The sequence below is a fragment of the Lepidochelys kempii genome, chromosome 10 (assembly GCF_965140265.1).
Source record: "Lepidochelys kempii isolate rLepKem1 chromosome 10, rLepKem1.hap2, whole genome shotgun sequence".
Classification (NCBI taxonomy): Eukaryota; Metazoa; Chordata; order Testudines; family Cheloniidae; genus Lepidochelys; species Lepidochelys kempii.
In genome coordinates, this window is record NC_133265.1 from 11799126 (window position 1) to 11814253 (window position 15128).

Genomic DNA, 15128 nt, shown 5'->3' on the forward strand with positions numbered 1-15128 from the left:
TGCAGGGAACAACTGACTTCTTGCTGGACAGGAGACATTGTTTACGGGCTCCATCTGTAACAACCCAGTGCTGCAGTAGGAATTGAGGGCACTTTGCTAGAGATGCTCATGTCTGTGCATAATCAGGCTCGAAGGTTGCTCTCTCCTTGTTGGTTCAATCTTGTGCATAGACTTACTCTAACTGCTAGACCAATTGCCAAAGGGACAGTTATGTGAGCTGTTCTGTATGCATATGTATGAGACTGGTGTGTGGCATGAACCAAAAAAACAAATCTGCATCACTATTTCTTACTGAAAACGTAGGCTACATCTACACTGCAATTGGGAGGCAGGATTGCAGCACATGCAGACATCCCTGAGCTAGCTTACTAAAAATAGCAATGTAGCTGTGGTGGCATCGGTGGGGGCACAGGCTGCCTGCCTGACTACGTCCTCAGGGTCCCAGGCAGGACTGTACTCAGGCGGCTAACTTGTATCGCCAACAGTGCACTGCTATTTTTAGCAAGCTAGATCAATCAAAGCTAGCTCAGGTATGCCTGCACCTGCTGTAGTCACCCCTCCTGATTGCTATGTAGACACACCCTAAGTGCCTTTGGCAGGGAGCTGCAGTTATGTTACATTAGAGTTTCTCATCGTGACGGCAGGGAGCCACACATTAATTAACTTTGTGCTCATCAGTAAGTGCTTAGCTATGCAGTGGTCGTACTCACTCGGTAATCGTTAGCAAATGCCTGGAGGTATCAATGTGTAGCTCAGTGTTGGTGTTCTCCAGCTCCATGAGGCTGCGGCGCATCTCTGTTTGCTCCTTGAAAGCCCCGGTTAGCTGCTCCCGTAATTTGTTCATCTCTTGCCAGCTGAACGCCTCCGGTGGGAGAAAACAACAGCTCTTCTGTTTCCAATCTGCCAGCATCTCAGAGCAATCCCTTGGGACCGATAAGGCCCAGAAGAGATTCCTTTGGGGGCTATCACCCATTCCATGTGTTATGAGACATGCCTGATATGAACCTCTGTTATTCAGCAATCTGTTGGGTCAGTGGTAGTGTAGTACTTTGAAGCCAATGGGACTATTAACTTTCAACATGTACTTAAGTGCTATATTGTATCATGACCAGTTAGCCCCAAAATAGTTTTCATCGGTGCTGCTTGGAAGGGAGTGGTGAGAAGAAGCCTGCATTGCAGGGGCACTTACCTAACTCTCAGGGAAGGAAAATCAGAATCTGTTGCATTGCTTTCCCCTTCCTTGTTACCTGGGAGCTGTTTTCTCTGAAAATTGGGCCAGGGTATTTGTGGCTGAGATCTACTAGCCTTTGGGGTGAGGGGGCTTGTCTATCAGACACCTTTACTATTTTCTGTTATTGGAAGGAACATTCCCCATGGTGAGATCAATTGAAAAGTTATTCTGGAAACAAAGTACGCCAGGAACTGAAACAAAGCTTTCTGGCCTGACACAGTATCAGAGCCTGGAGATGCATGGGCAGCAAAATAATAATAATTACATGATGTCATTTGCCCTTATATATTGATTGTCATCACAGGATCTCAAAGCCCTTTTCAAAAGCAGATAAACCTCATTTTCCAGTGGAGGAAATTGACACACAGAGAGGCTAAGTGTCTGCCCAGAGTCACACAGCAAGTCAGTAGTAAAGATTGGAATGGAATCCAGGTTTCCTGACTCCTAGTTCTCTGCTCTGACCACTAGACATTGCTGCCTCTTCCACCTTTTTAAAAGCACCATGTGTCAGCTCTGTACCTGTAAAGATGGGACAAGGGAAAAGACTTGAAAGCCTCTGTAAAGGAGACAAAGACAACTCAGATGTGATAAAGGGAGACTAGAGGGGAGAGTTTGATGAACCCATACTATCATAACTGTATAAAAAAATGATTTGCTACAAATATATGATCAGCAGCTGGAAAAGCTAGAGCCCGTCTACAGGAATGCCTTTAAAGGACACATGAAAGGGACAGTATGGAGGGCGTACGATAATCACTTCAATAAACAAGATGATTACAAAGAGGCACAATAGACAGAAATGGAACCTTGACATGACCAGCATCTACCCCCAGCTCTACCTTGTACGTCCCTGAGGTCAGAGCCGATTGCACTCTTCTCCTTTTCCTGATTTTCAGTCTTTGCCTTCAGACCCGCAATCTCCCTGCGTAGCTGTGAAATGATGCAGGTGTACTGTGCAGTGTGATAGGAGACATTCATCAGGTTTCGTTTTACCTGGTGGTGAGAACACACATGGTCATTAATCCCACAGCCTGCTCTGTCACTTCGTAGCACAAGGGCTGTAAAATAAAACATCCCTTCCTAGGAGAGGAGCCCTAGATCACTGAAAGGGATTCAGGAACCCTCAATCTCTGGGATACTTGTTTGTATATCAGTGTCGATCTACCTTCACCCCGCAGGCCTTTCCCTCTGCCACACCCATCAGCCTTCCATTTTCTCTGTCTCCATTCACTCCTTTCTGCTTGCTCATTGCCCTCTACCCACTTCTTTCTGCTGTCCTCTCAGCCAGTATGGTATCTACCCACTGCTTCTTGCCATACGCATTGCTGTCTTACTTCCATCACAACCCGTACGCTGTACGTTATCCTCTCCCTTTCCATTACACCTGCTTCCCCATCCTTTCGCCATGTTACTAACTCCCTGCCTTATTGTTAGGCCTTCTCCCCACTGCTTTCTTCTGTGTTCACCACCTTCAACCAGGCGGCCTTTGTTCTCTCTCCCATCAAGCCTTCCAACATGGATGCTGTGTAAACCACTTGCCCTCTCTCTCCCCTGTCATGCGCTGTATCCTCCTTTCCCCCCCAGCATACCTTCCCCTCCCCATGGCATGCTTTTAGTCTACACAATTGAGCTCTTGGATTGCCTGCTTGCTTACCCTGGTCTTGATGTTTTTTGCTCGATAAGCATAGATCAAGGTTGTTCGAGATTCTTCAAAGTAGATGCTGGCAGGACTGATGTGGGCAATCATAACTGTCCTGCTGTTCCCCCCTAATGAGTCCTAAAGGAATGCAACATTTCCACTGTTTAGCTTTAAAAGAACAGAGGCCAGGCATGTTTGGAAGAAACAGGAAAGACACACTAAGTGAAAACATACAGACCTTAAAGAAACACTAATTAAAATGCTCATTTAGATTCCAGTGTAGGATATTGACTAAGGGCTATAGGAAAAGCTGGTCAAAACATTTTCAGAAAACAGCCTTTTTGACTAACTGGGAATGTTTGCTGGAAAATCTGTTTCCATCAAAATACCAGAAGTGTTTCACATTATTTTAAATGTTTTTTTTTTTCAATATTGTGTGTGTGTTTAAATATATTTTTCAACCAGCTGTAGCAGTAGGATCAACACCAAGTACTTGGGCTGAGATTCATGCCCAAAGCAGTGAAAGCACCCTAGGATCCATAAACAAATACACCAAATGGCCGTGGTTACTCAAGTCACCTTTGAAGTTCATCGTCACCAGTAACAGCACACTAGCACAGTCCGGGACTTCCAAACCTTGACCCCTTCTTTTTGTGGTAATGTGGTCACAATAAATTACTGGGTGGATCTGAAATCCCACACAAGATCCTGGACTGATTTCCTAAACTTAGGAAGGATAAAGGGGTCAGGACATGAGGATCAGCTCTCAAGTGCCACCTGACTTGTGCACCAATACAAGCCAGCAACCGATTACCTTCCTAACCAGTTGCAAACAGTACCTTCAAGAAGCGTGTGAGTTTGCTGTCTCGAAAATTGACATACTGGGCCCGACTTCCTCCCTTCTCACTCAGGGCACTGATGCAGTTCCCCAGAACTAGCAACAAGCGGTTGATATGGGCTCCCTCCTTCATTCTCTTGCCTCAGTTCTGAGTCTGCTTGGAGAGGGAGAGAAGTCACTTCAGAAAGACAGAGTTGTACTGTGGGAATGAATTCACCCATGCAACATTAACATCAGGATCTGCATTTCAAAGCATCAGCTTCACTCACAAATCTACGTGGAAACCAGGACCAGTCAGCTCTGACATAAGTGGGTACAGAGTCCACTGAAATCTCACAACAGAACTGAATCTGGCCCACGGCCTCCATTAGATGTTTTGCAGTAAACTAAAAATCACCCTCCCATGACTTGTTTTCTGCAATTGGGGTTGCAAACATAGAAGATCTAACATCTTTCTGTGGAAACATCTTTCCATCCATTCAGTCCAATACTGGTCTCCTCAGCTGCCAATCATGTTGGATCATATTAAAGAAGTTCTGTATTAAAATCACAAATGAGTTTGATTCCCCAGAGTTTAAATTCCAGGGTATTACTAATGAAGAGGTCTCTTGGTTTTTGGTGCTGTTTCTCTCCCTCTGTGTGTGAAACTTGCAAGCTGCTAACTGTGTTAGTACATTCTAAGACAGAGTCTGTTCTCAAAGCAATTCACACAGAGAGAGACTCAAAGCAATACTCTAACAACAGAAACAGCACCCAGAGACTCCCCGCCCTTTTGTTGTATTAACAATTGTGATTAAAATAGAGATAGAGGATGTATGTGGATGGATGCTTGGTGTGGATAATAACTGAATGATCAGGGAGGTGCCAGCCTAAGAATCCAGTGTCCATCGGCTGAAGAAGGCGTCAAGTGGAAATAACCAGACGACCCCCCTGGAGGGCAGACTGGAATCCACCCAACAGCCTCAAGGATGGGAGAACCAAAGAACAAGATAACATCTTGGAGCCGTCAGGAATGTGCTATCTGCTGATTGATTCAGCAACAGCATGATGAAGCAATTCCCATAGACTGGCATAGGAAGAAATTCCGATAAAAATAGACTCTAAAAAGTGAGAACTTTGGGGTCTGATTCTGCAAACCAACTTCCAGGAGCATCAGATGAGCATCTGACAAGGCCCTGCTCCCTCCTCATGTCCAGGCCACCTGGCCAGTGGCTTGGCATGAGCAACTCTAAGGCTGGTAACTATGATAACAACCTTGCAGAACCTGTGTGTGTGTGTGTGTGTGTGTGTGTGTGTGTGTGTGTGTGTGTGTGTGTGTGTGTGTGTGTGTGTGTGTGTGTGTGTGTGTGTGTGTGTGTGTGTATGAATGAATGTGTGAATAAATATGAGATTGAATGGAATGTTATAGCTATAACTAACTGCTTACTATGATTCTTTCTGTATTCACAATAAATGTGGTATTTTGCCTTTTTCCCTTTAATAAGATCCTGCTGGTTTTTATTTTATTGGTACAACAATCATTTCTGTGTATCTCTGTTGATATATAATAATAATGCCTAACTTGTATAGCATTTGTCATCAGTAGATCTCAAAGCGCTTCACAAAAGAGGTCAACATCATGCTACCCATTTTACAGATGGGAAAACTAAGGCACAGAGAGGTGAAGTGACTTGTCCAAGGTCACCAGCAGGCCAGTGGGTGAGCCAAGAATAGAACCCAGGTCTCCTGAGTCCAACCAAATATAGTGCCTTGATGGCATCCAGCCATCTGCTTATCCCACCCTTCTTGTCATTGACCCTCCCACTGATTTGTAAACTTTCCCTTCAACCAAGAGGAGTCCAAGCCATGACCTGGATGCTGCATTTAGTCCCTGGAGCCTTAAGCCAAGGACCATCACCAGCCTCATCACACATTTTCAGGGTGAGGACAAAGCTAACCGTTTGTAGATTTTTACTGCTGATTAATTCAAATAGCAACAGATTTATATTCATCTTTCAGGAAATTACAGGCAAATGCCATGGTGTGTAGTGTGTTTTGTACATCCTGCCAATTGCACAGCTTGTTATATGTCTAGTTGTTTTCTATTTTAAAATTTCATGTACATTTACATACATGTTTAGTGCAGTCCTTGGGCTCTTGGCAAATTGTCATGGTGGCCTTTAGTACTGCAAAGTGTCAGTGCTTTGCTCTAATCAAAGATCTGGCCACCTCTCCTTCAGTATCTCCTTCCATCCATCTAAATATCACTTATCCCCACCAAGTGGTAATGAACAGTATCAAGAAGTGGCGATCAAAGCCTTCAATTCTCCTGCCTGCTTGTCCACCTCTTTCTCACCCAGTTCCATATTTAATCAATACATTTTCACTGTCCTTTTGATGTCCATCTACCATTCTGAGCCCTTTGCCTAAGAGTCCATCTGTCTTTCAGACAGACTGCATACCAGTCTTGCACATCCATCCTTTCTGTCTTCTAGCACCAGTCCACCTATGCAGTATTCAACATGTCTATCCTTCCAATAATTCATTGTCTTCTATCCTCTTTTCTATCTTCTCTTCCTTCCTGCAATCCAGTGTTCCACGTAGGTTCTATTTATTCTGGCTTCCATCCCTTTTTGTCCTTCCAGCTACCTACTTATCCATACTCTCTTCATCAATGACACCAATCTACCATTCCTCCTCTTTCTAAATAGCTGCCACTGTTTTTAGGTATCATTTTCAAATTCTCACATTTTGCATTGAATCATGCACTCAGATGAAACATTCTGGCTCTGATCTCCTGCATTTCCTATCTGTATTTCCTCTATGCAGTCTATGAAAAAAATATTCATAGCTGTCTTTGTACGGGCCTACACGTCAACAACACACAAAGGAGAAAGTTTAAATGCATTTAGTTAATTCCTGCACTAAAAAAAATACATGGCCCACATCACCTGAATTGAAATGTTGTAGTCACAATGGTTTTAAAATGTCAAATACTCATGCAGTCATGTTTTCCAGGAAAGTAAAATACACACACACGCGCACACACACACACACACACACACACACACACACACACACACACACACTGTGTGAGCTTTTTCATATCTACTCATTTCATGACATGCCAAAGAACTAAGGCTGAAGAACTGCAAGTTGTACCTGGGGTGCTCTCTCAGAACCAGCCAAGTCAACCGTGAAAAGCTTCCCCACTCGCACGTCCTCTTTAATATTCTTCGCCCGACACTTCTGTTTCACTGTGACCTGGAGGACTGCACGTGAGCAGGAAGATGACTTGCTGGCAGCGGTAGGCTCCTGAGTGCGTTCTTTGTTTCCTTTTGTTAACAGCGGCGTGATCTAAACAATGCAGAAAAATATGCAGAAGTTTAAAGACCTGCTCAGGTAATAGTACAACTCTCTCCTTCAATGACAGTACCCGAGAGGGGTTACAATGAGTAAGTAAACAAAATAAACCATCCCGCGTGTCTGCCGGCATTGGACCAAGTTCGGGTCTCACTGAAGTTGATGGGAGTTTTGCCTTTGACCTCACTGGGACCATGACCTGGCTCATTGGACAAAGAATTGTATAATTATTGGGGTTTCACTTTAGGAGGCTTTACAATGGGCTGAGGTACGTTCTCCTGGGATGCATGGTGCCTTGGCATGTTCTCTCACGTTGAACACAAAACAACACTGCATGACATAATAGAATACAATAACATGATGCTCCCTACCCTGGTAGCATTATATAACCTTAGAAAAACTGCAGATCAAAGGTCAGGTTAAAGTCCTAGCATAACTTACCTCACAGTACATATCAGTGAATTACAAAAGCACGTTTCAGTTATCTCCTCTCTACCTACAAATAATTTTGTTTAACAGGGCTTGTGAACACAGGTCCTGGCATTCCTATCCTTTCAGAAAACTGGCAGTCACTTAGGGTATGTCTACACAGAAACGAAACACCCACGGCTGGCCCGTGCTAGCTGACTCAGGCTTGTGGGGCTTGGGCTGTTGGGGCTGTTTTATTCCCATGTAGACTTCCATGCTCAGGCTGGAGCCTTGGCTCCAGGACCCTGCGAGGTGAGAGAGTCCCAGAGCTCAGAAGTCTACACAGCAATGGAACAGCCCCACAGCCCGAGCTCTGCAGCCCGAGTCGGCTGGCATGGGCCAGACATGGGTTTTTCTTTGCTGTGTAAACATACCTGTAGCCTATTACTGGCCCATATAGCTGATCTTTACTGCTTAGCTACAGATTTCAGCCTGGTTTCTACTATTCTTGTGCCTGCCTGATTAGTCCTTTCTGAGCAACTCACTTCATTAAGTAAGTCCTCATAGGATCCTGTTACGTGAGATGTCTTACACCAAGGAAGGCTATGCCAATATTTAGATGCAAGAGCCTCTTAAAATATCATTATTCTAGTGCACTAAACATCTCCCTCCCTCTGGAATTTCTTTCAGATTTACCTCCTGTGCATTTGTAGTGGAGACTTCAGTAATTCCTGCTATCTGGATGCTACCCCTAGCATCCTCTCTGAGGTCTAGGAATCCAGTGGATGGATTCAGGAGGTCACGGATCACTTTGTTACAAATCTGAAGGAGGAAGAGAAAGGCAAAGGACGTTTGTATGTTTGCACTCCTTTGTCCTTAGGTCAATAATAAGGATTAAAATATATTGTGCATTACATTGGCTTTGTACTTGTTGTATTTCCCTGGAGAGGAGAGGAGAGGCTGAGCCCCACTCCAGTGCATGGCTGACACAGGAGATAACATGAATGGATGACTGAGGAAACCACTCAAATCCCTGTTACCAGTGAGAGCTGTCACAGAAATAATAGCAGATATACTCCCTGTAACAAAAGTGTAAAGCAAAAGTGGTATGAGGCAAAAAGCCATTTATCAACTCCTTTATGTATCTTAAATTTATACACAGGGTGAGTGCAATGCATTTGTCACTGCCCCCACCGTGAGTCACAAGTCGGGAATGAGCCTGGGATTATCAGCACCAGCGCAGGCTTTTACCACTTAAACCAGAGGCATAATTATTAGCCGGTAAAAGTAGTAGGTTCTTATCCTCTACGTGAGCCAAGCTCTCTAGGGAGAAATGTCACATTTAGCCAGCGTGTTATGCATTAAATTAAAAAAAAGAAACAAGAATTCTAGACCCAAGGTAGGAGTCACCATAGGGGAATGAATGCAGGAGCCCCGGCTCCTAGATTTATAGCTTCTCCCAGCAGGAGTGTCTCTAAGCTATTCTTTTAAAGCATCTTCTACACAGAATTGGTCCAGATGACAAAACAAAGACACCTCACCTCTAGGTACGACATGGAGACGGTATAATCCATGTTGTCACTGGTTGTCTCAATGGCTTTAAAGAGGTCATTTAGGGTGCGGATGTAGATCCCAGGATCACAGTCTGTCCCTAGCACAGTGTAGGTTTTCCCTGCCCCTGTGAAAGATTCAGGGAAGAGCAGCACAGATCAACTTCCAGAGAAAAATTATCTTCTAATGTAATCCACGGCAGTTTATCAGCAGCCGGATCTGCCCTCCTGTGTGATCATCACACAGACTCAGCTTTGCATAGAGAAGCCCTCCTTCCCCCCCCCTTTTTTAAAAGGAAAGATTTCTCTCCAATATTAAATCTATTTTCAAAGTTACTACAGCTCTGCTGTCCCTTTAACTTTTAAAATAAAGATTCACATCTCGCAGCCAGAATGGTATTTTTATTGCTCTGTTCTAACGTGATCAACTAATTGGCCTTGTTACTTCAGATCAAGTCCCTATACTTATCGCTGCCCTATCCCGGCTCCAAATCCAGTCCATGCCGCTATTGCTCCCTCTGTGGTATAATATTTATGTTACCTGTTGGGCCATATGCAAAAATGGTTGTGTTGTATCCAGAAATGACTCCTTCTACCAAGTTTTTGGTCGTGGACACGTACACCTCCTCCTAGTCAGTCAGAAAGAGCGTAGGTCTTAGCTGGAAAATATTGTTTTGCCTGACCTAACACAAGTACCCCATGTCTAAACTTACCACAACATTCCTCTCTCGTTCTCTACGGTTCACTCAGCACATTTCATTTTCTCTTTACAAATTCTGTGGGCTCCAAAATCATTTCTGGCTCCACAGAACAAAATAATTTTGCCAAATCATCAAAACGGCTAACATCTTGCTGAAGTATCTAAAGATGCGTGCAGTGTGTCAGGGTCCAAAAATAAAGTTTGATTATTTTCTTAGATTTTGAATTGGGAACGTTTCAGCTAGAGTCTTTGCATCAGTGGAACAAAGATGAAAATACTATTTGTGATCACGTCCTCGCTAGTGCCATCCATGCTCCAGCGGACTGTTATGTTTTCAGCATACACACAGAAAAGTTAGATAAAAACACAAATACTCTTGCTGGAAGGTTGCAGCGTAACTCTGCTTTATTTCTTAGCATTCAGAACACACGAGAAGTGGCAGCGTTCAGTTATACTACAGTCCTCAGTCCACCACCGACACTTTTTACAAAAGATACTTTATTAGAATATAACCACAGATATGGAAGTCACATACGACAGAGAGAATAGATGAGGACACACACACACTGCATTCTCTCTCTCACACATACACACAATATATTTTCACAAATATACAATATACTAATTATAATATCATAAGGCAGCATCTCTCAAACTGGTGTCCACAGACCCCTGGGGGTCCGCAAGGGTAACACCAGGGGAACCGCCAGCCCTTCTGATCAACTCCTCCCTCTCCCTCCCAGTGCCTCCTGCATGCTGGGGAACATGTTCAGGGGCGTGCAAGAGGCGCTGGGAGGGAGGGGGAGGAGTGACGCACTCAGGGGAGCAGGGGGAAAGAGGATGGAAGAGGAGAGGGGGCTTGAGGGAAGGAGTGGAGTGGGGGCGGGCCCTGGGGCTGAGCTGCGGGGCCGCAAAAATTTTAAATCGAAATAGGGGTCCTTGAGTTGCTAAAGTTTGAGAACCGCTGATATAAGGGAATACTCTGCAGGGAAGTATAAAGGGTCTGTCGCCACTCATCTGAGATGACTGCATTACTCACAAGAACCAAGACCATGTGTGTAATACAGACCATCCCGAACAAGTGCTGATAAAGTCTTCATATCACACCATAGCGTAGTTGCCAAATACAACATGACACATCATTAGCTATATGTTAAATATGTTAAGGGAAAATTCTTTATAAAAATGCATTGGAACTCTTTTTTGTATCCCTCTACCTGTAAAGCCAGGCACCTTAGCAGGAATTGGCTGTGCCGGGTTCCAAGGGAGAGAAAAATTAAAATTCATAAATGTAAAATCTTCAAAAAATGACCTAATATAGATTTGCTTTACATAAATATCACAGTTCTAAAGTCCAGAACCTCAGGCCCTTCGAGGGCTAGAAGGGGCTGTAACCTACTGGAAAGCTGGAATTTCCCCTTCCCAATGGTATAAAGCTCCCATTCTCCTATTTCTCTCCCCACGGGACTGTAAGTTATTGGAATTTAATGCAGCGACATTTTTATTTTAAAGCTGCGGACTGAATCTTGTCCATGCTGGACATCAGACAGAGGTATCATTCCACATGCAGGGGGAGCCCTTAGGGAACCTTGTCTGGCAGGTTGTTCTAAAAGGAATGAAGGTCATAGCTCCATTGCCTCCAACAGAGCCATGACTATTTATACCAGCTGTGGATCTTCCCCAAAGTGTCTGTGTGAAGCGGCTAACAGGTTTGGAATGTTCAAATAAGTCCTGGGGAGATGGGAGGACAGGTGTTGCAGTCATAGACAGGTGTTGCAGTCTAACTAGTAACTAGATAAGAAAGATGTAGGGCAAATCCCCAGTAGCTGGTCTGGGCACTTCAAGAGCTTGGCGGGGTTTTCCATTCCCCTCCCTGTGCCTAAAATTCCAGAAGCATCCAGTAAACATCCCAGGCTAATTACTTGCACAATTTCACTTGCTGGAGAAAAGCAATTTTTTCTGAGCTATGCAGACAAAAAAGAATTGAAAATAGTAAATATCTAGGGGGCAAATACCCAAAAGACCCTCCTGATTTGTGTCCACAATCTGTAGTTGCACATGCAAAGTGGGTAAATGCATGAGTGTCTGTCTGTGTGATTTAACATTGGATTCCACCCACGCACCTGGGCACAGAGAATTTACATTAGGCATTTTCTTTGGAAATGTGGGCTGTAATACTTTTAGGCCCTAATCCTGCAACTGATTTCATGTGGTATCGGGATCAGTGCATGAATGGGATCTTGTATTCCACCTCACTTTAAAGTTTATTTTTAATTAGATAGCAAAAACAAAAGTTAGTGTCATTCATCCAGGGTTAATGCCTTGTTTGATTGACAGGCATTGTGCAAACATACACAAAATTATAAACCATTCACTGGTGGACTGAACTGCTGAAGCATAAGACTGTCAATTTCGTTTTAGGCATCAGTGAATGGGTGGAAATGGCTCCAAGTAAACTATACTTGAGATTAGAATAGTAACGTTATCTAAGAAACCACCAAGGATATTCAACTGCCAAAGAACCCATGTTCACTTCATTTGTTACAGTAATTTTCATGGCTAAGAGAGAGAGATTCTCCAGGGTAAAAATGATCCTTAAACCAATGCAATATCTGAATCCTTCCCTGTCCACTGGAGGAAAATAGAGCTCAGGGCTGGTGAGGTGATCTCTAAATAAGCTATACAAAAATAAAGTTTGTTATCAAGCCAGCTTGATGGCCTTTAAAGAATGATGTTCCACAAATAACTCAGTAAATGGAAACCATGCTTGTAAGAATTTGTACAGGGAAAAATAGATTTGTTCCCTTTTCGCTTCTTTATGATGTAAAAGACAGCCTGCATGTTTCACAGCAGTTCATTGTTCCCACATGACACAGATCTAAGGTCTGCTCATCTGGAATACTGTGTGCTGTACTGGTCACCCCATCTCTGCGAGGCTATTGCAGAATTAGAGGGGTTTCAGCAAAAGCTGATGAAACTGATTAGGGACCTGAAGAGAGATTGAAAAGAATGGGATTGTTTTCCTTAGAAAAGTGATGATGAATACAAGGGGACATGACGAAAGTCTATATAATAATGAATAACCTAGAGAAGGTAGATGGGGAGCTTCTTTTTTCTCTTCTCATAACACACAAACAATGGGACATTCCATTAAATTAAAAGATGGCAAATTCAAAACGGATCAAAGGACATTTTTTTCCCCCACACAATATGGGCTGAAACTGTGGAACTCATTGCCACAGGATGTTGTTGAGACAAAGAATTTAACGAGATTCAGAAAGAGATTGAACATTTCTATGGATATCAAGAACATCCAGTGTTACAACAGATCATGTTAACATAAATTTTAGAAGGAATATAAACCATGAAGCATTCGGTTTAAAAGCTCCGAACTGTAGGTTGGGACTCCAAAATGGGTCACAACCCCATTTTAATGGGGTCGCCATGAGTGGCATTAGACTTGCTGGGGCCTGGGATCGAAGCTTGAGCCCCACACTGCCTTGGTTGGCGGGGCTCAGGCTACAGGCCCCCCGCCCAGGACAGTGGGGTTCAAGCTTCAGCTTTGTCCCCCACCTGGGGTGGCGGGGCCTGGGCAAGCTCAGGCTTCAATTCAGTCCCCCTGGCTGCGGTTGCATAATAATTTTTGTTATCAGAAGGGTGTTGTGGTACAATGAAGTTTGAGAACGCCTGGCTTAAACCAATCTCTAACTACTAGGGATCTGGAGACCTGATGCAGGAGGGAAATTATCCCACATCTGCCTAATGCGAGCTTTCTTGAGTCTTCCTCTGAAAGTGCTGGTATTGACCATTGTTGGAAACAGGATACTGGACTAGATTGATCTTGGGTCTGAACCAATCTGGTAATTCCTATGTTTGTAAAGTTTCCAAAATTCACAGTTTTGTCTTTGGACATAATGTCTTTCAAGCAGCCCTGGTGAATTCTCCAGGGTTTAGTTCCTGAGCAGTTTCATGAACCTAGCCCTGCAGGCAGCTCCCACAGGTTGAGAATGAACCAACTCCTGTAGGAGCACTCTCAAGGGTAATCCCCTCTTTTTCCCTTCCTTCCCCCCAAACAAATGTCATGAAAGCAGTTCAGTCTCCTACCTTCCTCCTAGCTCCCAGCCCTGGGAATCTGGGGACTTCTCAGGGGTCTGCAAATTTTGTAGCTGTCCTAACAACCACTGCCCAGGTTTGCAGAACTTTTAACTCCCCATAACCCTTTCCATGTTCAAGTGAGTCACTGTGTTTGTTCTTCATCATGACAGAGGCACCAACACTTAAGCACCTGGGTTCTCCTTCCAGGAAGCCACTAGCTACCAGCTCAGCTGTAAACTCACCCATGCTGCTCTGCTCCAACCTCACCTGGTCACCCACCCAATGATAGCAGCATTTTCCTCCAGCTCAGCTTCATTGATTGGACGAATCCAAAGAGCCACCTGCACACAGACACAGGAATTGCGCTGGTTATAAATACTCCCCCAGCCAGCTCAGACTGATCCATCACTGAGTCATTCTCTCTGTTCAAGTGACATGATCACCTACTTGAAATAACTTTATATTGATCTTTTTATTCTCCAGGATTTTTTAAACCACCACAGAAGCTTAAAATATTTAATTCCCCAATAATTTTCACTTTTTCTTTCAATAAGTGCTAATTCCCTACTACCCGCTCTGTTTCTAAAGTAACAAAACCCAAGACCATTCTGTTTTGCTTACTTCTCTGCCCACCAACACCATCGCCATTCACAGATGTGGGAGTGTTTCTGGATGCTGCAGAGCTGAGACACATTGTGTTTCTATTGTGTCCCCAAAACACTGATTACAATGATAGGTTATTTACTTCGTGGTGTCAGGGTAAGGGAATTTAAGTTGCGTGAGCACCCAGATTTGTATATTTTGGCCTTAGAATTTGATCATCATAAAAAAAATTACCACCACTTTATATATTTAAAAGGGCTAAAACTAAAACAAACATGAGCTGAAGAAACCAAAGAGGAGCGCACAAATCTCTTATTTGTTGAATTTCACTACCATATGGGTGAAATTAGCCATTTTGCAGGACCTACAAAATCACAACGGTTTTTGCTCTTTAGCATCCCCATCTGGAGCTACAATGAGCAACAGACTTACAAATCCTTTTCCTAGAATACTGCTGCTAACATCATGATGCTGCCATATAAACAGCTGCAGCCACACTCATTTTAACTATCCAAAGCTCAGGGAGAAGAAAAATTAATAAAACAAAGACGACACACTTTGAAAATATATCTTTCCTAACAGCTGGAGAAAATGCTACCCAGCATGCAATTGACACTATATCTGTGACACAGCAAACATTTAACAAAGGTTTAAGATTACATCATGTTTTGCTTAGTGTAATGTTGAGAGATGGGGCCAAATCAAAATCTCAGATCTAAGCA

At 43.6% G+C, this 15128-nt stretch overlaps 1 pseudogene; it reads right to left on the bottom strand.

The window, feature by feature from the left end:
- Positions 1-990: 990 nt before the first annotated feature.
- Positions 991-10824, bottom strand: LOC140918183 (kinesin-like protein KIF19; annotated as a pseudogene).
- Positions 10825-15128: the final 4304 nt, after the last annotated feature.